This window comes from Argopecten irradians, chromosome 13, assembly GCF_041381155.1.
Source record: "Argopecten irradians isolate NY chromosome 13, Ai_NY, whole genome shotgun sequence".
Taxonomy (NCBI): domain Eukaryota; kingdom Metazoa; phylum Mollusca; class Bivalvia; order Pectinida; family Pectinidae; genus Argopecten; species Argopecten irradians.
The window spans coordinates 14,562,526-14,586,322 of NC_091146.1; the positions used below are offsets into that span (position 1 = coordinate 14,562,526).

The 23,797-nt window shown below is 35.9% G+C and overlaps 1 long non-coding RNA gene across 1 annotated transcript; it reads right to left on the reverse strand.

Moving 5' to 3' along the window:
- Positions 1 to 1,276: 1,276 nt before the first annotated feature.
- On the reverse strand, positions 1,277 to 23,447 carry LOC138306075 (uncharacterized). Its single transcript, XR_011205773.1, has 3 exons — positions 21,854 to 23,447; positions 21,400 to 21,474; positions 1,277 to 4,597 (listed from the first exon to the last, which is right to left on the reverse strand). It is a non-coding gene; the product is annotated as an uncharacterized lncRNA (long non-coding RNA).
- Between the last annotated feature and the right edge of the window lie 350 nt (positions 23,448 to 23,797).

Sequence of the window (23,797 nt, forward strand, 5' to 3'; positions counted from 1 at the left end):
CAGTTTTTCAGTTGAATATTATTTTTATAAAACGAATACGACAATCACTTAACAAAAAAATCAACACCGTACCGTACGGAAAAAACCTAATATCCTATTGAAGATTGACGTATAGCCCACGTACGTCACGTTGTAACTCCGTTTTGGATGTCTTATTGTCTGTTTTCACATTATTAGACCTGCTTGCAGCCTTTTGATATAATACATTCATCGTGTCCGTCCTTTACTCGGTACAGTAAACGTCTACATGACGTGCTTGATTCGAGATCTATAAATCCAGCGCGAAATTGAGCGTGAACCTTTGTGACGTCATAATAACGTAACTCACTGTTACTCGCAATTCCTCGGAAGTTTTCTACAAAACTAGACAACAACAGCGAGGTGTTCCTAAAGCCGTGCAATATAACATCTCGAACCGTGCAATATAACGTTTCCATGGAAGCGTGCAATATAACTTCGAACCGTGCAATATAACAAGGTTTTATTGAACGGTCGGTGTAATAGTTGAAAATATTATATTTCTTCATATATAGATTGGTGTAAACAAATTATGTAATAAAAAAAAATATATATCCAGGAGTAGAAAACATTGGGTCTTTAATCTGATATCCTATCTGATTGGCTGGTGATTCGCTTATGACCTATCAATGTATTTATTGATTGAAAATGCTTTGAAAACAGATTCCATGTGAATTTGGATTTTAAGAATTTAGTTTTCATTGTTATTTTGGCTAGTAAGACTAGATACATGATCTCGATTTACCTTAGTAATTTCAAATTCTTGTGTGTTATTATAAATCATTCTAAATATACAAATATATATCTTTAGAAGTATACAAATGATCTATCAATATAAAATCTAATTTTATTAATATTTAAATGACAAGGTATTAATCAAAAGCATTACATAATATTAATATCAAAATTAATTGATCTACATATTTGTTTGTGTATTTTGACCTTTTCATCTAAGGAAAGAAATTTTTTTCAATTTATTAAAGGGAAGTAATCCGTTTACAATATAATACCATTTCAAAACTTTAAGGGATTTCTTAACTTGAAATTCTCCATAGAAACCATCAGAGAATCTAGCAAAAACAAGTTACTGAGCCTTCCTTAAAATCTGTAATACTTTCCCATGGAGAATTTTAAGATAATGAATCTCGTGAAACTGGGTCAAGGTTTTTGATAGTGACAAAACTAGAGATAACTCATCTGAATTAAGCACAGAAGTGTTTTAGATATAAACTACTGATAAAAAAATATTACAAACATGAACAAAAGAAACAAATTTATTAAAATTGTAGAAAGTAACAACATGAATAAGTTAATATTGAACATTTCTTCCGTTTAATCATTCACTAGCATAAGACTGATGATTTTCATGATGATGGTATGTTCGGGATTTCAAGGTGAATTTCAGTAATTGAGTTTCGTAGAGGATATGGCATCATCCCATTAGATTTGGTAAAAATTTCAATTGTCCAAACAAATCATTGCATTCAGAATACTGAATTACTTCCGTGTCTCTAGTCATTTCGCCCAAATTACAAAACAACGATAAACATTTATTTGATACTGTGACGAAATGTCGTTTTCGGTGATATTGAAAGATGGCGAGAGTGTAAAGACCGCTTGAACGTGACCCGTTATCAAATGTTATCATTTCCTCCATTAAATAAACTGAAAATAAAAATCTGCAGTTTTAATTTGATTGAAAAATTACCTAAATCAAATTTGAGTAGTCTCTCAATGTTTGAGTAAACGTAGTAAGTAATTGTATCCAAAAATGAAATATAGACATTGTCAGATTCATCTTCAGAGCTCGACCTCATCAAAAATGCAACATATGAACATTACTGTGTAGACTTGATGTATTTCAACAAATTAAAACAATATTATTCAACATGAGCACTTTCATGTATCAACACAAGAATAATTCGTTCGTCAAATACGGATTATCATCAGACATATTTGCATATTGAAGAGTTATCTGTCCTTGAGGTTAATGTTTTACTGTACGTCACCAGTTTGTGTGCAATACCTAAAAATAAGAGCCATTGGAGCGGATAACTTTTTATGCTGAATATCAAATTGCATATTCTCAGGAATACAAATACATGTAATATTTCAAGCACATAAGTACATGATTTTGAAAGTTGTAGAAAATATCAAAACTAACTGTTACCACGCGGCAAATATAATAAACAGACCACTTTTCAACAAATCGTATAGATATAAGAACATTGTTGATAGTACATAGTTGATAGTTTGTTAATATGTTAAAGGGACACTACTTTTCCGGAGTTTTATTAGTTTAGCATCATATGAACAGCCAGGGTAATGTAAGGACGTGCCAGGTGTGGTGGAGGAAAGCCAGATTACCCGGAGAAAAACCACCGATCAGCAGTCAGTACCTGGCAACTGCCCCACATGGGATTCGAACTCGCAACCCAGAGGCGGAGGGCTTGTGGTAATATGTCGAGACATCTTAACCACTCGGCCACCGCGGCCCCCTTTTCTGGACCAAAACATAAAGGTCTTTTAAAAACATTAACCTCTCTAAATATATACCGAGGGCCTAAGGTGAGGTATCAATACCAAACCTGCAAGATTTCCTATGTAATGCATAGTAACAAAAGAGCTATTTCGCTGTTTTGCCGTCTGGCGCAGTGAAAGTCAACTACCGCGCGCTATTTAGGATGACAGCGGGAAACATAAGACGACCCGCGTTATGAACAAATAAAAGCCGTTTCGGAAAGGCAGTGGGCCTTTAACATAGAATAATATAAATCCTAATAACCCAATCAAATGACCATTAGCATAGTGAGGTGACATTTCACATATAGGACCGAAAGTCCTGTTCCTTAACAGCCGAGAAAGCTTATACGGTTATATTCAACAAATTGTACTTTATTTTTAAATTACACTTACATACTGACGTGTAAAAATATTGTTTCGCAGTAACAGCGTAAAATCATGGAAACATTAGAAACTCGTTGATGTTAACATTTTTTTTCTATTTACACGTAGCAATTAAACGGATGGATCTATGTCATCGCCTTTGCACACACCGCCGTTAGATGTAATTGACCTCTGATCAACTGACTATTGATGAACATCATACAAAGGTCAAGGTCTTTAGGAGACACAAGAAGCATTTTATAAATGTCCTTGCGATCTTTTAGACTGCTTACATATCCAGAGGAGATAGCATTAAGAGACTTAGAAAAAATACTTACCGGGAATAGAAATATTCTTTCATTTTTTCAAATTCGATTAAAACTATAGCAGTTTTTTGTTATGTTTTGTTTCCAAAGAATGAAAAATCAATATGAAGACATGTGTAGTCGATTCTAAAACATTCTAAAACATGCAAATGAAATGATTTAATTGACATCGACATTCAATTACTGTATAGCATGGACGAGGAAGCTATAAATGCATTGAAAATCTGCATAAAATGATCAGAGATCAAGTTAGATAATTACTACACAGTTCTATGGCACCTCAAATCACATCACAATTTAACTCGTTCGCCCCTGAAGACACATTTAGATTCTTCTAAGTAAAATATTAGACCAGTCCATTATTTAATTTCAGGGGGGAATGAGTTAAAGCAGTATCAACCTCGATAGTCTTTTAAAATATGATCAATAAAAATTGCTACAAACAATGACCCGGCCAAACGTTTCGCTTTTGAGTTCATGAAATTCCATAATATGAAAAATAAAAATGGCTGATTTCTATGGTAAATGAAGAAATGCTGTCTACAATGATCTTTCAAAGCGTGTCTTTTTGATTTCATGACCATTATTATATGAAAAATAGTATCAGATAATTATATATACATATCTATGTTGAGCATTTGAGCATTTGAATATATAAACATGTAATTTTACAATGCAAAATTATGAAATATCACATTTTCAAAATAATCAACTTCATTGCAATTGGTCGAAGTACTTTCTGTGACAGCAAAATTGGCAGGTGATTTCGGAAACAAAATACATTAACTTAGCTGGTTGATGATTAATTGGTAGATGGACCGATATCTGTCTTTTTGTTGGGTAGAATCCTGTCCCATCACGATATCTGTAATTAATGTGACATAGCCATCTTTTCCTAAGACTGGTTCCCACCTCATCAGTTACCTCCCTTGCGGAAGCTGAACAGAGAACGAAGCGCAGCCTGACGGGGAGTAGAGAACTAAGGGAAGGGAACCAGTCTCTTATTTCCTGAAAATTAATCGTGTAACAGGAAATGACGTCATTACAGGAAGTTAAATGCGTAACTGAAGAACCAATCACAGACGACTTTTTACACATCACGTGTTGTCCTTCTAACCAATACCGTGCGCCGTCGTTGTATCATTAAGCATGCTGAGTCCGTCCGCTATCCTCTTCAAACGTAAAACTTCCATAGTCATTGCAAATACCACTATCGCCAAAAACGCCAGTAGAACTAGCATAAAAATTATAGTAAAGGGGTTCGGTCCCGGACCTCCTGTTCCGACGGAGACTTTCACCGAAACAACCATGGTCCACACTCCACAGTCTAATGTAGAAAAGTGATGTAGGTATTCAACTTGCTACCCCTGGAAAAGACAAAATAAAAAAGATTATTAGTACTTAAAGCTGACAATGCAAGTTAAAATTATTAACATGATTTTTTTTAAAATAAGTATACTCGTTTTTCCAAGAATCGTTTATGAGACATTCCCCGGTTGAGGACAGCCATTTTTGTTTTACATTCCGACAACTCACCGACCCCTATATAAAGCGCGTGAATCGACACACGTGCGCTCATTCATGTACCTATACACCTAGCAGTCCACAGGTTATGTCACCTACAAATAGGTAAACAAAACCCTCACCTGTAAAACTATATGGGACTTTTTTAGCTAGAAAACATGTCAACTCCTCGAAGTTGTCATTTAGATGTTTCTCAAAATAAAATTCCAACGCAAGTGAATAGAAATCCAAAAATAATCCGTCCACATATCTCCACGTATATCATCGTACCCGACGCACTCAACTGACCATATACACGTGACTACGTACCTGATCCGAACGAGCGACAACTATCAAGGACACACACGTGTCGTTGTACATGTACGTGTAAAACTTAGTGTATATTGAAGTGTTTTATTAGTTCGTATTGGACATATGTTGGGATATAGCTGACAACACATTCATCTATTACTTCAATGAAATATTGTCAGGTGAGTGCAGTGTTTATTTTCAATTTGACATTGTTATTTGCAATATCGGGGCATGTGTATCTGAGACAAGATATGTTTAGAATGATACACGTGTGTCAAGTGTCCCGTGCTTTATATAGGGGGTTGGCCAGTGAAGGTTACTAAGCAGAGCAAAAGAAAAATGGCTGCCACTTCCTTAGATACCACACTGTCATAACTAGGGGATGTCTCAGAAACAATTTTTGAAAAAAAAATATTTCGTTAATATTTTTTTTTAATTTCAACTGCATGTTTTTAACTTGCATTGTCAGCTTTAAATCATCTGAGAATTAGTTAAATTACAGTGTATATCAATTTGGACCAAGTCTGTTTCGTGATCTTGGGGTCAGGTGTTCTTTACAAACATATATCCTTTATAGAAGGTGGCCTTTATAGACAGGTATTTGCTCAATGTCGTTTTATTGACAAAACAAAATTATATACATGGTCGCTATAGACAGGGTAAGTGGTAGTAATAAACATTGTTAGTGGTCGTTATCGACAGTGTAAGTGGTCAGTATAGTCAGGGTTAGTGGTCTTTATAGACCGGTTTAGTGGTCGATATAGACCGGTTTAGTGGTCGATATAGACAGGGCAAGTGGTCGATATAGACAGGGTTAGTAATCGGTGTAAACAGGGTTATTGATCGGTGTAAACAGGGTTAGTGATCGGTATAGACAGGGTAAGTGGTCGGTATAGACAGGGTTAGTGGTCGTTATAGACATTATTATTGATCGGTATAGACAGGGTTAGTGGTCGGTATAGCCAGGGTAAGTGGTCGGTATAGACAGGGTTAGTGGTCGTTATAGACATTATTATTGATCGGTATAGACAGGGTTAGTGGTCGGTATAATCAGGGTAATTGGTCGGTATAATCAGGGTAAGTGGTCGGTATAGACAGGGTAAGTGATCTGTATAGACCGGTTTAGTGGTCGATAAAGACATGGTAAGTGGTCGATATAGATAGGGTTAGTTATCGATGTAAACAGGGTTAGTGATCGATATAGACAGTGTTAGTGGTCGATAAAGACAGTGTTAGTGGTCGATAAAGACAGTTATAGTGGTCGGTATAGCCAGGATTAGTGGTCGTTATAGACAGGGTTATTGGTTGTTATAGACAAGGTAAGTTAAATGGTTAGTGATCGGTATAGACAGGATAGGTGGTCGGTGTAGACAGGGCTATTGGTCGTATAGACTGGGTTAAAGGTCGATAAAGATAGGGTTAGTGGTCGGTATATACCGGTTAAGTGGTCTTTATAGACAAGGTAAGTTTTGGTTATAGACAGGGTTAGTGGTCGTTATAGACAAGGTTAGTGGTCGGTAAAGACAAGGTTAGTGGTCGGTAAAGACAAGGTTAGTGGTCGTTATAGACAGGGTTAGTGGTCGGTATAGACAGTAATATTGATCGGTATAGACCGAGTTAGTGATCGGTTTGATCAGGGATAGTTGTCGGTATAATCAGGGTAATTGGTCGGTATAATCAGGGTAAGTGGTCGGTATAATCAGGGTAAGTGGTCGGTATAGCCAGGGTTAGTGGTCGGTATGGATAGGATTAGTGGTCGGTATAGACCGTATAAGTGGTCGGTATAGACCGTATGAGTGGTCGGTAAAGACCGGATAAGTGGCCGGTATAGACCGGGTAAGTGGTTGGTATAGAAAGGGTTAATGACAAAAATAACTCATCATGGTAGAGAGTAATATAAAGATCAGGCTCTTCAGTACAAAGAACTCAAGTCCCTGCCATTAATGGCTCGGTTCTAAACGATATAAGAGGTTTCATTCCTCTTCCAGAGACGTCTCCATTCTCCAGCTAACGACAGTTATCTCAGAGATTCGACACAACTTTAAATTACTAGAAAAGATAAATTGGTCCCTGCCCGATAATCATCAACTTAAACGCAATATATATATATCTCAGTGCCAGAGAAATCCACACCCAATAGTGATCTGTTTTACAATATGGAGAAAACTTTTCTCCAATTCGGTCCATTAAAATGAGTCACGTGACATTGTCGTCTGCGACGTATATACAGGTACCGCCATTATTTCATTCGCAAGTAACTTCCTACGCATTGACAACTTCGTAGATTTTATAGAGTTAATTTTATATAGAATTATTTAAATATCACTGATGCGGGCCCTTGATAAATCAGTTTATAATGCTCCTCATGTGTTTAAGTTACAGAATTTCCATTCCGCCGCTGAAGAACTTATACAGACTCCATTAAGATAATTACGTCATAACTACCGTTAATTAATGCGTCATAAAAGGTTAAACTGATCCAACAATCCCACAGCATGCCATGTATATCAAAAAGACATTAATACATGGCGATTCTAACCCAAAGAAGAAAAACTTAAAATGTCAACGATGTAAGGATATTATATAAGTGACAAAAATATCAATGATTGTACACCAGGAGGGAAATGTTAAAAAGCTTAACGTGGTTAAAACGGTTATATATGTCAATAAGAGTCACATATCAAAAAGGTCACCAAGGTCAACTCATACAGTCCAACGAGGTAAAATGTCATGAAGGTCAACAAGGTCAGTTCATACAGAACAAGGTAAAATGTAATAGAGGTCAACAAGGTCAACTCATACAGAACAAGGTAAAATGTCATAGAGGTCAACAAGGTCAGTTCATACAGAACAAGGTAAAATGTCATAGAGGTCAACAAGCCAAATCATACAGAACATGGTAAAATGTCATATAGGTCAACAACGTCAACTCATACAGAACAAGGTAAAATGTCATAGAGGTCAAAGGGGTCAACTCATACAGAACAAGGTAAAATGTCATAGAGGTCAACGAGGTCAACTCATACAGAACAAGGTTAAATGTCATAGAGGTCAAAAACGTCAACTCATACAGAACAAGGTCAAATGTCATAGAGGTCAACAAGCCAAATCATACAGAACAAGGTAAAATGTCAAAGAGGTCAACAACGTCAACTCATACAGAACAAGGTCAAATGTCATAGAGGTCAACAAGCCAAATCATACAGAACAAGGTCAAATGTCACAGAGGTCAACGAGATCAACACATACAGAACAGCGAGATAAAACGTCATAAAGGTCACCAGGGTAAAAAGGTCGATATTGCCATGTTAGTTAATGAGGTCAAGGAGGGTCATACAGGTTAATGCTAATTAAGGCAAGCTATGTCAACAAAGTTATCAATTTTTAACAAAACGAGAAGTTGTGAAGAGACTCTCAGAAGGTGTAGAACAATCAACATCGGATGAATCATCGAGAAGTGTCAGAATAGGGTTAGAATTAATGGAATCAAGATGTAACAGGAATATTGAAATGGAAAGCTTTACCTATGTTTGTTTGTTTGATTAATTAGCGTCTTATTAACAGCCAGAGTTGTTTATGAAATACGCATTTTATCATTTTATGTTATTCAAATGACAGTTGTCATATGTATCGTGTTTACGAATCATGTCTTTAACACAGGCAATAAACCACGTTAATTTCACGTGAACTGTGGCAAAAATGTTAATTTCACGTGAAATTCACATGAAATTCATGTAACGTTTACCTGAATTTCACACGAAGTTCACATGAATTTCACGTTGAAATATATTGCCTCTGTAGTACATATCACATTATGTATGTCACAGAACAATACCGTGGTCCTCCTCACACGCGAGGCATTGTTTTAGTCTACAATAAGTCAATAACGATCACAGAAAAGAACCATTTACAATTACGAAGATGTTTTATCTTAGTATAGCATTTTGTTTCATTACCTCGGTTTATAACCTTTAAAATTTGTGTAAGAAATTAAAAAGGAAACATGATATTAGTCAATTTGAAACCAGTTGACATTCATATTATGGAGTTTCGATAACTCTACGCACGTTCTAACGAGATCTCCGTCACATTACACTATAAAAACTGCTCTGGTGTTACCGTTTGATTTCCCTGGCGGCCAATTTATTTTTTTTACAATTTATTGATGTTGTGGAATGTCGCATAGCTCTTCCAGAATCATGATGGCGATACTGTTACCACAGTAATGGAATCAAAACCTAGGCTCTTCTGGAGAACTCGGTTAAGACAAGATAAGACGTTTAATCTGATATGTACCATACAAAATGTATTGATTTTCCTTTTATGTTAGATTTCTACTTCCCTATAGATAGGAAATATGATACATTTTTAATGTAGGTCAACGGAAGTAAACTAATTTGCTACCGGGAGAGAAGTAAAATAGAATGCGGTTCCGGATACAATGAAGGGTGCATTGAACTATCTTAGAGGGGCGGGAAGGAGGGGGCAAATTCTATAGGAGATGGTTCCATGCGAGTAAAAGTGAGGAAATGTTTAGATAAATGACCTTTTTATACCTAAAGAAAATTCAAAAGGTTGGAGGTCTGGAAAAAAAGTTAACGCTAAAGAAACGTATACAGTAGTAAAATATGTATAGCTATAAACATAGGTTAAGTAGATTTAGTATAGCTATAAACATAGGTTAAGTAGATTTAGTATTGAAATTATACAGTTTTATAAACATTTTCATACGTAAACATTTAGACATGGATAGGGGAACAACGAGGAAAATGTTTTGCCAAATTATAGCAGAAAGAGGTAAAGACAGAGAAAGGGAGGGGGTCATATTTCGTCTACTAACAATCTTACACTTACAATACATCATAACATTAATGTAGAGGAGGGGTCATATTTCGTCTACTAACAATCTTACACTTACAATACATCATAACATTAATGTAGAGGAGGGGTCATATTTCGTCTACTAACAATCTTACACTTACAATACATCATAACATTAATGTAGAGGAGTGGGTCATATTTCGTCTACTAACAATCTTACACTTACAATACATCATAACATTAATGTAGAGGAGGGGTATATTTCGTCTACTAACAATCTTACACTTACAATACATCATAACATTAATGTAGAGGAGGGGTCATATTTCGTCTACTAACAATCTTACACTTACAATACATCATAACATTAATGTAGAGGAGGGGTCATATTTCGTCTACTAACAATCTTACACTTACAATACATCATAACATTAATGTAGAGGAGGGGTCATATTTCGTCTACTAACAATCTTACACTTACAATACATCATAACATTAATGTAGAGGAGGGGGTCATATTTCGTCTACTAACAATCTTACACTTACAATACATCATAACATTAATGTAGAGGAGGGGTCATATTTCGTCTACTAACAATCTTACACTTACAATACATCATAACATTAATGTAGAGGAGGGGTCATATTTCGTCTACTAACAATCTTACACTTACAATACATCATAACATTAATGTAGAGGAGGGGTCATATTTCGTCTACTAACAATCTTACACTTACAATACATCATAACATTAATGTAGAGGAGGGGTTATATTTCGTCTACTAACAATCTTACACTTACAATACATCATAACATTAATGTAGAGGAGGGGTCATATTTCGTCTACTAACAATCTTACACTTACAATACATCATAACATTAATGTAGAGGAGGGGGTCATATTTCGTCTACTAACAATCTTACACTTACAATACATCATAACATTAATGTAGAGGAGGGGTATATTTCGTCTACTACAATCTTACACTTACAATACATCATAACATTAATGTAGAGGAGGGGTCATATTTCGTCTACTAACAATCTTACACTTACAATACATCATAACATTAATGTAGAGGAGGGGTCATATTTCGTCATACATTAATGTAGAGGAGGGGTCATATTTCGTCTACTAACAATCTTACACTTACAATACATCATAACATTAATGTAGAGGAGGGGTCATATTTCGTCTACTAACAATCTTACACTTACAATACATCATAACATTAATGTAGAGGAGGGGTCATATTTCGTCTACTAACAATCTTACACTTACAATACATCATAACATTAATGTAGAGGAGGGGTCATATTTCGGGTCTACTAACAATCTTACACTTACAATACATCATAACATTAATGTAGAGGAGGGGTCATATTTCGTCTACTAACAATATTACACTTACAATACATCATAACATTAATGTTCAATTTGTCTACTAACAATACACTTTCGTCATATTTGTCTTTACCAATCTTACACACAATACATCATAACATTAATGTATTAAATGTAAATCACTTTCGATGCCACCACCAGAGGTTCCACATTACACTCCCTAAAGGCTTCTAAATATATCGAGTGTTCGTAACTTTCCTTTCCTTGTTGTTTTCTCCTTGTCACTCCTTGCTTTATTGACATACGGCGTTAGCTTGCGTATCTAAACGTGGGTGTGTTGCTATTTTTAGACACCCCAGATGGATATTAGGTTCAAATAAGGTTCGCTTCTGCATTACATGAATCATAGCCAGATTGAAATTAAAATTTGTGTTTTGTATACACGTGGGACCTTTAAAACATTTAGGAGTAAAAAAAAAAAAAAAAACAATAGTAAGGTCCCACTGTAAACCCCCGGTGGGAGTGACACCCCTTATATACCTACGGCCTAATAGTCCGAAGGCCCTTTAGCCGAAGGTCGAATAGTCCGAAGGCCCTATAGTCCGTTGTAAATATTGTAAGTAATTAACGTATTTTGACGAAAACATTTTTCGGCACTGCCGATCTGATAATATCATTAGACGGCAACTTGTCATTTCTTCATGGAGCATCGCAAGGTCAAAATAACATCAAAATTAGAAAAAAATGATAATAAAAATAATAATAAAAAAACAATATATTACATTTCAAAGGATATCTCATCACAAGCATACATTCAATGAATTATCATACAAACATACAAGCTTTAAGATGTCCGATTAAAAGTCTTATGTACACTGTAATTGATTTAGGATTAACGTTGCTCCATGAAAAAATGATATATCTAATCAAATCTTACCGAAACATGACCTTTATCATACCTGTAAACGTCGTTATATTATACAATATATACGTGTATTTAAAGATGCTCCACCGCCGACAGAGCATAAATGATATTCATCATTTGAACAATAATTGGTGTTTAATCCTGTATATAATAGTCTAATTAACACAAAAATAACATAAAACAATTTATTTTGCCTTTGGTACATGCGCATTCAGTAATTCATTCCATATAGGATATAGTGGTACGGAATTTTTTCGGGATGCAATTAATTATTTTTCATATTTTTAACTTGAGGTAACATTAGAAGTTCAAACTTTCCAATGGTGGTAATGGTGTAAAATAAGTAACTTTTGTAACTGAAGAAATATACTAAATCGTCTGCTCCTATTTTTAAAATTGAAAAAATACCATTTGTCGGCGGTGGAGCATCTTTAACGAATATTTTTTCGTTTCCTACCCCTCTCTTTGACCTGTTTATTCTACCCTTAATGACGGAAATGGTCCGCATAATGAGATATTGGGGGAGATGTTAAACCGGATTGCATTGTACATATCAATATTACTCTTTAATATCAGATATGTTCGGACTATTGGGTCGTAGGGATATATAAGGCGGTCAACCCCGGTGGCAGTACAAATGTGAAAAAAAAATCCGTGGCCGGTTAAAGCTTTATGTACGTATCGCAATCTCCGGTCACTGTACGACAATCGGTGGCGACAGAGTTTTTTACATACAAATGTACGCCGCCGCATTGGCACGATTGAAAGATTGCGAGATGGCCCTTACAAACTGCCTATGTTAGAGTATGTATTTACATTTCTATGTAATCTGACCAACAATACAAAACATAGATCTAGCAAGTGTATGTAGAGAAATATTGACAAAGTATCAAGTCCCTATCCAATTATGATAATATGTCATCAGATCCCTGTGCCCAGTGTGACACGTTTATCGAATCCCATGATCCTCATATCCAAGATTGCGATAACAAATCACCAAGTCCCTGTGCCCAGTTCTGTGACAAATTCAATAAAGTCCCTGTTTCTGTGAAGGCGTTTAACAAATACCGAAGCCCATGTATCCAGCCCTGTGAGAGGTTTAACCAATACCAAAGTCCTTGTATCCAGCCCTGTAATAGGTTTAACAAATACCCAAGCCCATGTATCCAGCCCTGTGATAGGTTTAACCAATACCCAAGCCCTTGTATCCAGCCCTGTGAGAGGTTTAACAAATACCCAAGCCCTTGTATCCAGCCCTATGAGAGGTTTAACAAATACCAAAGCCCTTGTATCCAGCCCTGTAATAGGTTTAACAAATACCCAAGCCCATGTATCCAGCCCTGTTATAGGTTTAACCAATACCCAAGCCCATGTATCCAGCCCTGTGATAGGTTTAACCAATACCCAAGCCCATGTATCCAGCCCTGTGATAGGTTTAACCAATACCCAAGCCCTTGTATCCAGCCCTGTGAGAGGTTTAACAAATCCCATACCCCTGTGCCCTATCGCGTGACAATACCGATTATAACATTAGAGTTGCCGTGACCCCCTCCGTTTTGAGTCTAGACACGACTAGTATGATTACGTATCTACATCCGGTCAAACATACGGCCGTAACCGAGACATAAACTGTCCCTGGGGATCGATGTATTCAAATAGCAGTGTTTCTCTCCTGTACATAGATCGCGCAGAGTCTAACTCAATCTGGTTCGGCTAACATGCCAGCTTGTTCCCGGCTCCCTCGACAATTGTAAAATGTAATTTTCTTTCTACAGTAATTGGCGTGACGTATTTGTTTTATGGTAAAATTTGATTATATGACGGGTAATTGATCTACTCGGTGTAACCAATTAGTTATCTACAAGAGACATTAGTTTTAGTTAAGGGTACATGCTGCCTAATTCTATATGTATATTAAGAGTTATCCCCCTTTCTCGATTAGGCGGATAATCGATCTTTTCCGATGGTTTGTTTCTTTTATGTGATATAAAATTGCGTACTTCAATTGTCTGGACTCGACTTATAAAATCCATTCGTAAATGGAAAATGCATGTCTGGGGAAACCGGAATTTCATCTTACCCTGGCACCAGACTTGGACAATCCAATAGTAAATTCTGCAGCAAAATGTACATGATATGGTGGTTAAAGCTGACAACGCAACGCAAGTTAAAAGTATTCAATTGAGATTTTAACACAAAACACATAAGTACACTTGTATTTCAAGAATTGTTTTTGAGACATTCCCTGTCGAGGACAGCCATTTTTGTTTTTCTCTGTACTAGCATTCCAACGCGCTCACCGACCCCTCTAAAAAGTGTGTGAATCTACACATGTGCGCTCACTCTATACACGTACACAACACCTAGCAATTGTCCACTGTGTATCACCTACTCATATGTAAACGAAGCCCTTACCTGTAAACCTGTATGAGTCTTGTTAAGAAAACATGTCAACTCCCCTACGCCTGCCATTTAGGTCATTTAGGTGTTTCCCAGAATAAAATTTAAACACAAGTGAAAAATCCAAACAAAAATTTGTCTATATATCTCCACGTATAGTATCGTACTTAAAGTTACATTGCATGCTAATTTCACTGTTTAAACATTAGATATTTCAACATTGACATGTAACTTGATGATTTAGTTCCCAAAAAGCATATATCGGCCTATAAGAGAGCTGAAATCTAAGCATCATATATTCCTGGTTTTGAATAAAATGACTTCGGGTTTTGTCGGATTCCGAATCGTATCACATGACTGGCGTTCGCCACAACCTGCACGTGGTGAGCCAGGTAACTAGCGTAAGCGCGCACGTGATTGTTTACGTTTTCCTTCTGGCTAATATGAGCAAATCATGCTGGTATATATCCACAGAATGAACATTGGAAACATCCGATTCACACATTGCCGTAAAATATTGTGTGAATCAAGTATTGTAATTATCCAGTCTGATGAGGTCGACCGCATGTTTTGCTTATGAAAAATTGGTGACATTTTCTCTTGGTTTCACAACCTCGTGTTACTTCGAGATTGTTGCGATGATGTTCCGAAGATTTCGGAATGATTCGGCTTCTTGCGAACCTATTTTTCATGTGTACACGTTAAAAAGATTTTTTACTTTATACTTTATAATTAAAAATACTTCCAGTGCTACAACTTTATAAAAAAAGTTGTAAAATTAGAAAGTTTAAAACTCAGACAGACGGGGAAAAATATGTATAATACTTAAACAGTTTTCACTATGGCAAAAAGACCGAAAGTTATAGACCATACAACTTTTTAATGTACTCGACTGGAAAAAAATAGCATGCAGGTCACGTGCACAACCTGTCCCGAACGGGTCGACTCTTCCATGTATAAACTACCAAGGACATACAGTGTACATTGTACGTGTACGTGTTAAACCTAGTGTATACTAAGGCATATTTTGCGATCTAGCTGACAATATTGCTGTTTCAAAGAAACCTTATCAGGGGAGTACACATTTTTAATTTGGTAATATAATCTGCAGTATCATGGCATCATATGTGTATCTGAGCCAAGATGTGTTAGAATGACGCAAGTGTGTCAAGTCCCGGGCTGTATACTAAAGGGGAAGACCAATGGTAGGTAACTAAGTAGAGCAAAGAAAAAATGGCTACCACTTCCTTGGATACGACACTGTCATAACTGGGGAATGTCTCAGCAATAATTTTCGTTTTTTTTGTGGGTTTTTTTTTCAAATCTCAAACGCATGCTTTTCAACTTGCATTGTCAGTTTTAATTTACTCGGCTTTCACTTAGCCGACTTGGGTTCGATGCGCGGCACGGGCGTGAAAAGGTCAGAGGTCACCTTCCCATCCATCCGCTCTAAGACCCCTCCCGCGCTTACATCCAGGACATCGAAAGTGATTTACATATAAGTGGAGCAATTTCGTTATCGATGTAAAATAAACAAAGTTTATTGTTCGCCACTTAACTCCACCGTGGACTGTCCCACGTCCGTGTTGAAAAAGAGAGAAATATTTCGAGTCTTTATAATCTTTAAAACTACACTAACTAAAGGTTCTAGCTAATTATGGGCTGTGCAACTACTCAAAATTATAAATCCAGATACTCTAGATTACCAGCCGACCTATGGAATAGAAGGAAAGTAACTCTTGTCATGCGAGAATGGCTATCGTCCAATTTCTCTTTTATCAACTGTGGGTAAAGTTTTTTAACGTGCCATTTTAAGCATATCTATAACTATTTTCACGATAACTCCTTGTTTTATAAATACCAGTTTGGTTTTTTGCCAGCTCAATCCACTGTATATCAATTAATATAAATGTATCATAATATTTGTTTATCGCTTGAAGAAAAAAAATAACTGTATTGTATTTTGTGTTATTTCTAAAGCCCTTGACCTTGTCTGGCATAAAAGTCTTTTAGTAAAATTAAAGTCATATGGAATTGGTGGTGAAGTGATCGTTTGGTTAAAGGACTACTTAAATCAAAGGCAGCAAATGGTTTGTATAAATGAATCCGTCTCAAAATTGAGCTCTATTGATGCCGGAGTTCCGCAAGGTTCTACCTTAGGACCTTTTTTATTTTTGATATACATAAACGATATAGCCGATATTTTTTATTCTGCATCTCGTCTGTTCGCTGATGATACCTCTCTCCAATGTTCCTCACCTTCCTGTTTTGAAATTCAAACTATCCTAAATAGAGATCTTGAAGCTCTTAATACGTGAGCCAAAACCTGGTTGGTCACTTTTAACCCTGATAAAACCGACGTACTTTTTATCTCGAATAGAAATGAAATAGATTAAATGTTAGAACTTGTGTTTGACGGAAATGTTTTAGACTTTACGGATAGTCATACACATTTGGCTGTAACTTTTAACACTAGTGTAAAATGGGGGGACCATGTCGAAACTATATACTCCTCAGTTATGAAGAAAATAAATGCTTTGAGAAAATTGAAATTTATATTAAGAAGAGATGCTCTCTTGAGAATTTAATTAACTTTTATTTTACCAATCTTAGAGTATGCTTGTGAATTGTGGGATGGTTGTACTATTTAAGAAGCTGAAAAGTTAGAAAAAGCTCAACGCGAAGCTGCAAGAAGTGTCACGAGTCTTCCATCTTATCCAAGTGTTCATGCCTTACAATTTGAAACTGGTTTAGAAACTTTATTGGATAGAAGAAAGAGAAGAAAACTTCAACTTTTGTATAAGATGCATAACGATCAAACTCCAAAATATCTTTCTTCCCTACTTCCTTCTACTGTTCAAGATAATGTTAGATATCCATTGAGAACTGTAAACAATTATAGAATCCCATATTATAGATTATCGTCAACTTCATCTTCATTTTTACCGTCAACACTTCGTTGTTGGAACTCCCTAGACAATTCTGTCAAATCGTTGGCTTCAATTACCATTTTCAAAAATTCTCTAAAACCTATTTACTATATCTCTCCTCCTCCTTTCTTCGGCATCGGCGACCGCAAAATTATTATTATTCATACTAAACTCAGGCACCAGTGTAGTTCCTTAAATTATGATTTATTTCGACTGAACCTTGCAGAAACTCCGAGCTGTTTGTGTGGGCATTTATGTTAGAATGCCTATCATTTTTTCTTTGAGTGTGTCCTTTTTGATGTAGAAAGAAACATTTTAGTTCAGAAATTAAATAATTTAAATATGAATATTAGATGTGTTCAACATTTTATAAAGGGCAGCAAAAGGTTTTGAGAAATCGATAATGTAACCATTGTGACTTGCCAAATAGATTATTTACCTTTGTTTGTTATACAGTATATGCTTTATTGAAAATATTCTATTGTTGCTCATATTATTTTGCACATTATATATATTTATTTTTGCCCATCCATAATAAAAATGTAATGCTCTCTCTCTATCTCTCTCTCTTTCTCTCTAAAAATATATTTATATATTTATTCATTATCTAACTTTATATGTATTTAAAGCAAATGTAATTACATGCATGTATTTATATGTCAATAATTCATTTTTGCTTGTTACGAGCATTTTCATTGGCTTAAAAATTTACTTTATCAGCCCATAAAGGAAAAAATGGCGTCGCCGTTTGTAACGTCGCTTCTGATTGGCTGAGATGACGACGTAATAATTTCATTGACAAAAGAGTCCCAAAATGAATTTTAAATGTTGAAGAGATTATCTTTAGTAAATTGAATTATAAGGATTAATTTGAATAGATTTTTTATGTTATGGAGAAATAACACAAAAATCTGAGTGTACTCTCATCATAAACCGCTTCGCGGTTTATTTATAGTACACTCAGATTTTTGTGTTATATCTCCATAACATAAAAAATCTATTCAAGTTAATCCTTAATTGTTGTTGGGAGAGGGCTTTAATAAGTTGTAATAATTTGTGCCCGATCCTTTTGTATATTTGTTTGCAATAAAATACGTTTAAACTAAAAAAGCGAGAATGGATGAACCCTGTTCACAAGAAAACTAAACAGCACATCTCTTGGGAGTCCATATGCGTACATACAACATGTGAACAGAGTACATTGGATTACAAATAAAAAGATGTTGTATACAGTCGACCAAGCTGATGTTCTCTTCCAGAGAAGAAAACTAAAATGTATGTGAATATAAAATTACTGTGTAAAAAAGTTTCATGAAATGTCCTCCTTTTTGTTGTATTTGTCTTTTTTCATATATTTCATTCTTGTAAACACTATGAACTCACCAAGGTGTCCAAAAAGAAAAAAAGAAAAAGTTAAAAAAAAAATTGATATAGACCTCTAAAACGTCGAGAATAGTATATGGACACTCTGGCAAAGTCCATACTGATTAACTGTAACTAATTCTCAGTTCCCGGTGAGCAAAAACATATATGCACTTGTACATGTTTCTGCTGTGAGACAGAAGAGGAAGACTAGGTTTTTGTAGGATCATTTTAACCACTAGGTACATGTAATTACCATAGTGCCAATACATGGTGGTTATTATCGATAATATATAATGAATCTTCGATAGTCTACACAAATGTCTATATTTTATAGGTCCCATTACGCTACTTCACCGGGCATTCAACCGTGCCTCGTGCCTGTTACTTATCTATATTTCATATACATCCTTTATAGCTATAAATCTATACTTCTGCGACCACTCAAGCGTGACGTGTTCCTTAGTGACAGAGATCTGAAGTAAATCGATACAATCTAACCAATTACATATAAATAAACATGTGTATTAGGTTTAGGGGACTCTCCCGAAACCAACAAGAAACCATTAGCCTGAGTACAAAATTCTCTGAAAAAGAGGATAAGATAAGAAATGTAATTACACAAGCTAACATGTCAATGAACAATTGAAGGTCACACCAGGGGTAATAGAAAGTGGTCGCTATGGCCAGGTGGTCTTTATTCTCGGGTCATATTGTGAAATAAATGGTTATTTGTGTCACTCAGAAAGTGGTCTTAATAAGCAGATAGTCTTTATACAGAGGTGGTCTTTATACAGAGGTGGTCTTTATACAGATGTGGTCTTTATACAGAGGTGGTCTTTTATACAGAGGTGGTCTTTTATATAGAGGTGGTCTTTTATACAGAGGTGGTATTTTATATAGAGGTGGTCTTTTATACGGAGGTGGTCTTTTATACAGAGGTGGTCTTTATACAGAGGTGGTCTTTTATATAGAGGTGGTCTTTATACAGAGGTGGTCTTTTATACAGAAGTGGTCTATTATATAGAGGTGGTCTTTTATACAGAGGTGGTCTTTATACAGAGGTGGTCTTTTATATAGAGGTAGTCTTTTATACAGAGGTGGTCTTTTATATAGAGGTGGTCTTTATACAGAGGTGGTCTTTTATATACATGTAGAGGTGGTCTTTTATACAGAGGTGGTCTTTTATACAGAGGTGGTCTTTTATATAGAGGTGGTCTTTATATAGAGGTGGTCTTTTATACAGAGGTGGTATTTTATATAGAGGTGGTCTTTATACAGAGGTGGTCTTTTATATACATGTAGAGGTGGTCTTTTATACAGAGGTGGTCTTTTATACAGAGGTGGTCTTTTATATAGAGGTGGTCTTTATATAGAGGTGGTCTTTTATACAGAGGTGGTCTTTTATATAGAGGTGGTCGTTAAAGGCTTTGTTTGTTTGTTTGTTTGATTAATTAACGTCCTATTAACAGCTATGGTCATATAAGGACGGCCTCCCATGTATGCGATGTGTTGCGTGTATGTTGTGCGAGGTGCGTGTTTTGGGAGACAGCGGTATATTCATGTAGTGTCTTCTTGTATAGTGGAACCGTTGCCCTTTTCTGAGTGTAACATTATATGCGATGAATGCATTGAACCTTTTATCGTTAATATAGATAGTGCATCGTGTATTAGGATATATGATCAACTATTCTAGCAGAATATGTTTCAAAACATTTTCACAGGAACACATGAATTATTAATAATTATCATTAGCGTCACAAATTTAAAAATAACAAAAATAAACATGTTGAGTATGGCAGTATAATTGTTTCCGTTTAGGCTACCAGGCGACTTTAGAAATGTCACAATATATCCCGATTGATAATTCAACGTAATGAATTGAAAATTCAGCTGCTGAAATAAAATTGTGGTCAGCATTACGCTGTCAGATTGCAACTGTTAACACGATTCCCATTGTTATCGTATTCCGTACCTTTTTGTCTCAATGTTCAAATCCACAGGGATCTGAGAATAAGTTACAATATATTTCAAAATGGACCCACCAGAGTGTCCATAGACCATTTTAGACGTTTTAGGGGTCTACATCAAAAATCGGTAAAATTCGCATTCTGCATTGTACTTTACACAAGGTCCATATTGATATAAACCGTCACTAATGCTCAGGTCCCTGTGTTTCAAATAACAATAAACGTTTGTGACGGATTGAAGGGAAGTCGAACTACGCGGGAACACCAAAAACACACCCTTATACTGCATTCACACCATTATCACTAAACATGTTACGTGTAAAATCAATTACTTCACGCCATTCGTTATCGGTGTTAATTTCGATGGATATTGAAGATATAAATAACAATTAAAGGATTGTTACATCGTAAATAGTGTGGAGATGTAGATGTAATCTGTGTGGCAGACCAATAGAAGAGAGCTCGTTAGGTAATGGGAGTCTCTGTGGCAAAATATAAACATTTGTAAATACGATATAGTTGATTCCTGACTGTTAGTAATACCGGATGAATATTGGGAATTGTAAATGAAATATAGACATTCTTGTATAATAACTATACCTGTCTCCGTACAGTTTGAAGCCTACCATCGGGATACAATCCAGCCCTGCTACACCAAACGTCAGGTTCCAATTCCTTAAATTAAAAAGAAAAAATATAGCAAACATCGGCTACAGATTAATGATCATTTTTTTTTTCTACTACCAAAATTCTTCGACTTTAAAGGGACAACTCACTCAGGCTAATTCTTTTACATAAACAAGAAGTAAAATATAGCATAAATGTATTGTTCTACATTTCTTATGAAACATATAACGTAAAATATTGACAAATTCCACGACATTGTTAAGTATTTTAAGTAATATCGTTGAAATATCAAATCGTTGATCAATACGATTAAGCAGGTACAATATGGACGCTGTACCCATACCCGAGCCAAAGTCACGCTCGTTAAACAAATTTAGTGAGTGATTTAGAAAGATAATTAATTAATTGAAAACATACAATCACTTACCTGAGAAATATACAAAAGTGAAGTGTTCTATGAATCATACCATGATTCCATATAGGTTAGGCCGTAATATAATCCGAATTACACAGGTTTCTGTTAATACTATGATTCAGCAGGTACTGCCGAGAGTTCACATTCTAAGTTGAAATAACTCAGACGTCATTACACAGGTTCGTGATTTTATCCAGAATATGGAGGTCTAAGTTTATACAGACTCCACATTCAATATACACTATTTCCTCCTGTATTCAAATTTCGACTCTTTATAATTCCATTCGCTTTAAACAGTTTTTCTCTACGGACCGCAATTACGGTGTCTATCCCGTTACCCGGATTCCAACATGGGATATCCGTTTATTTTGTCCGGATTATGCAGGTTTTATCTATAGTTATATTCGGATTACACAGGTTACTGGCTATTTCCGTAATCTTATCCGAATTTCTTTGACTGTTCTGATGGCATTCTCCGTATCCGACTAGTTCCTGCATTTGTCTGTTCTGTGTTGACTATCTTTCTTGGAGCCAGTCTAAATGTTGATCATTCCTAGTAATACTACACAGTCCACAAAGCACCACCCCTGACATTTTAAACCTTAAAGATCAATATCGTCAAAAACTTCTAATTATCAGGTCCAACTTAACCCGCATGAAAGATTAGAGTTCTGGAAAAAAAATCTAATTTGTTGATTTTTTTTTCAATATTTCACTCATGGAATATGCACTTCAAAACTTTTGGTATTTCCAGAATACAAGCGCTTTGGAATTTCAATATCATTTACAGTTCATTTGAATATGAATAGTAATCGCTGCGACTTGTAAGAGGTCTTCATTTATTTCCGAAATATCGACTGTCATTTATCCAAATTTCTCAAAACGATATAACTCTCGCACAACAATATGTCTTCATTTGAGAGAGAAAAGGTTCGGTGACAAATGTCGATACCAGACGAACTCCACGAGTCCCCGATATTTTATCTTTTAGGCTGTGAAAAATCATCTACGCTAGTTCATTCCGAACAAATTCAATGTCCCCACTCCACACGTCAAACTGTCGCGGACAGATCGCGCCAATAGGGGGCGCTGCTGTTTATATATTTTACAGTTCGATTTACTAAATTTGGAACGTTAAACGGCAGAATCTTGTAGTGACACGAGCGAGAGTTCGGCGAGCTGTAACAACCCTGATCAATTTCTCCATCTTACTGTTCGGCTGTTTTACAACTGTCGTGTACAATGGCTGTTACCGGTGATTTCCCGGCAAACTAAAACGACGTCGTTGGCCGTCTGCTTACATGGTGCTTAGACTTTCCAAAATTACTCCTTAGAATGGCTGAATTCCTCGTGCTGTATTAGCTCCATACACGTTATCGATATAACGAGTAAAATGCCAAACTGTCTAGGCACGTTTTCGTCAACAGCACGCGCACGTGACGCTAATTCCTGATTTTGACTAAGTCATGAATTAAATATTGTCACTCTCTCTCTCTATATATATATATAAACAATGGGTTCAATGTGATATTCGTTTTAACCATATCGCTGTCACTCGAACACACCGACCCGTGAAAGGGATTTATCGAACTTGCGATAAATAATACATCACATGGAGTCGTCTCATGACAAAGGCGGCAGAACTATTCATTAAAACACCCAATCAGATGGAATGGCATAAAAATAACGACATTGTCACACACACAACACCGGATGATTTTTCATGTCGGTGTAATATGGACCACGGGTCTGATCCTACCTGCAGTGTAGTATTAAGCTTACTCCTGGTGATCCCTTCGTGCTGATGAGAGGAGGCCAATATCAGTAATGTAGATCAAGCATGTATCGTCCCTTATAGCACGGCACCGCGCGCGATTAGGTCACGTGATACGCTTGCGTGACGAAATTTTTCATACGAGTCGACATTAACAGTCGACATTAACAGTAGAATCGTAT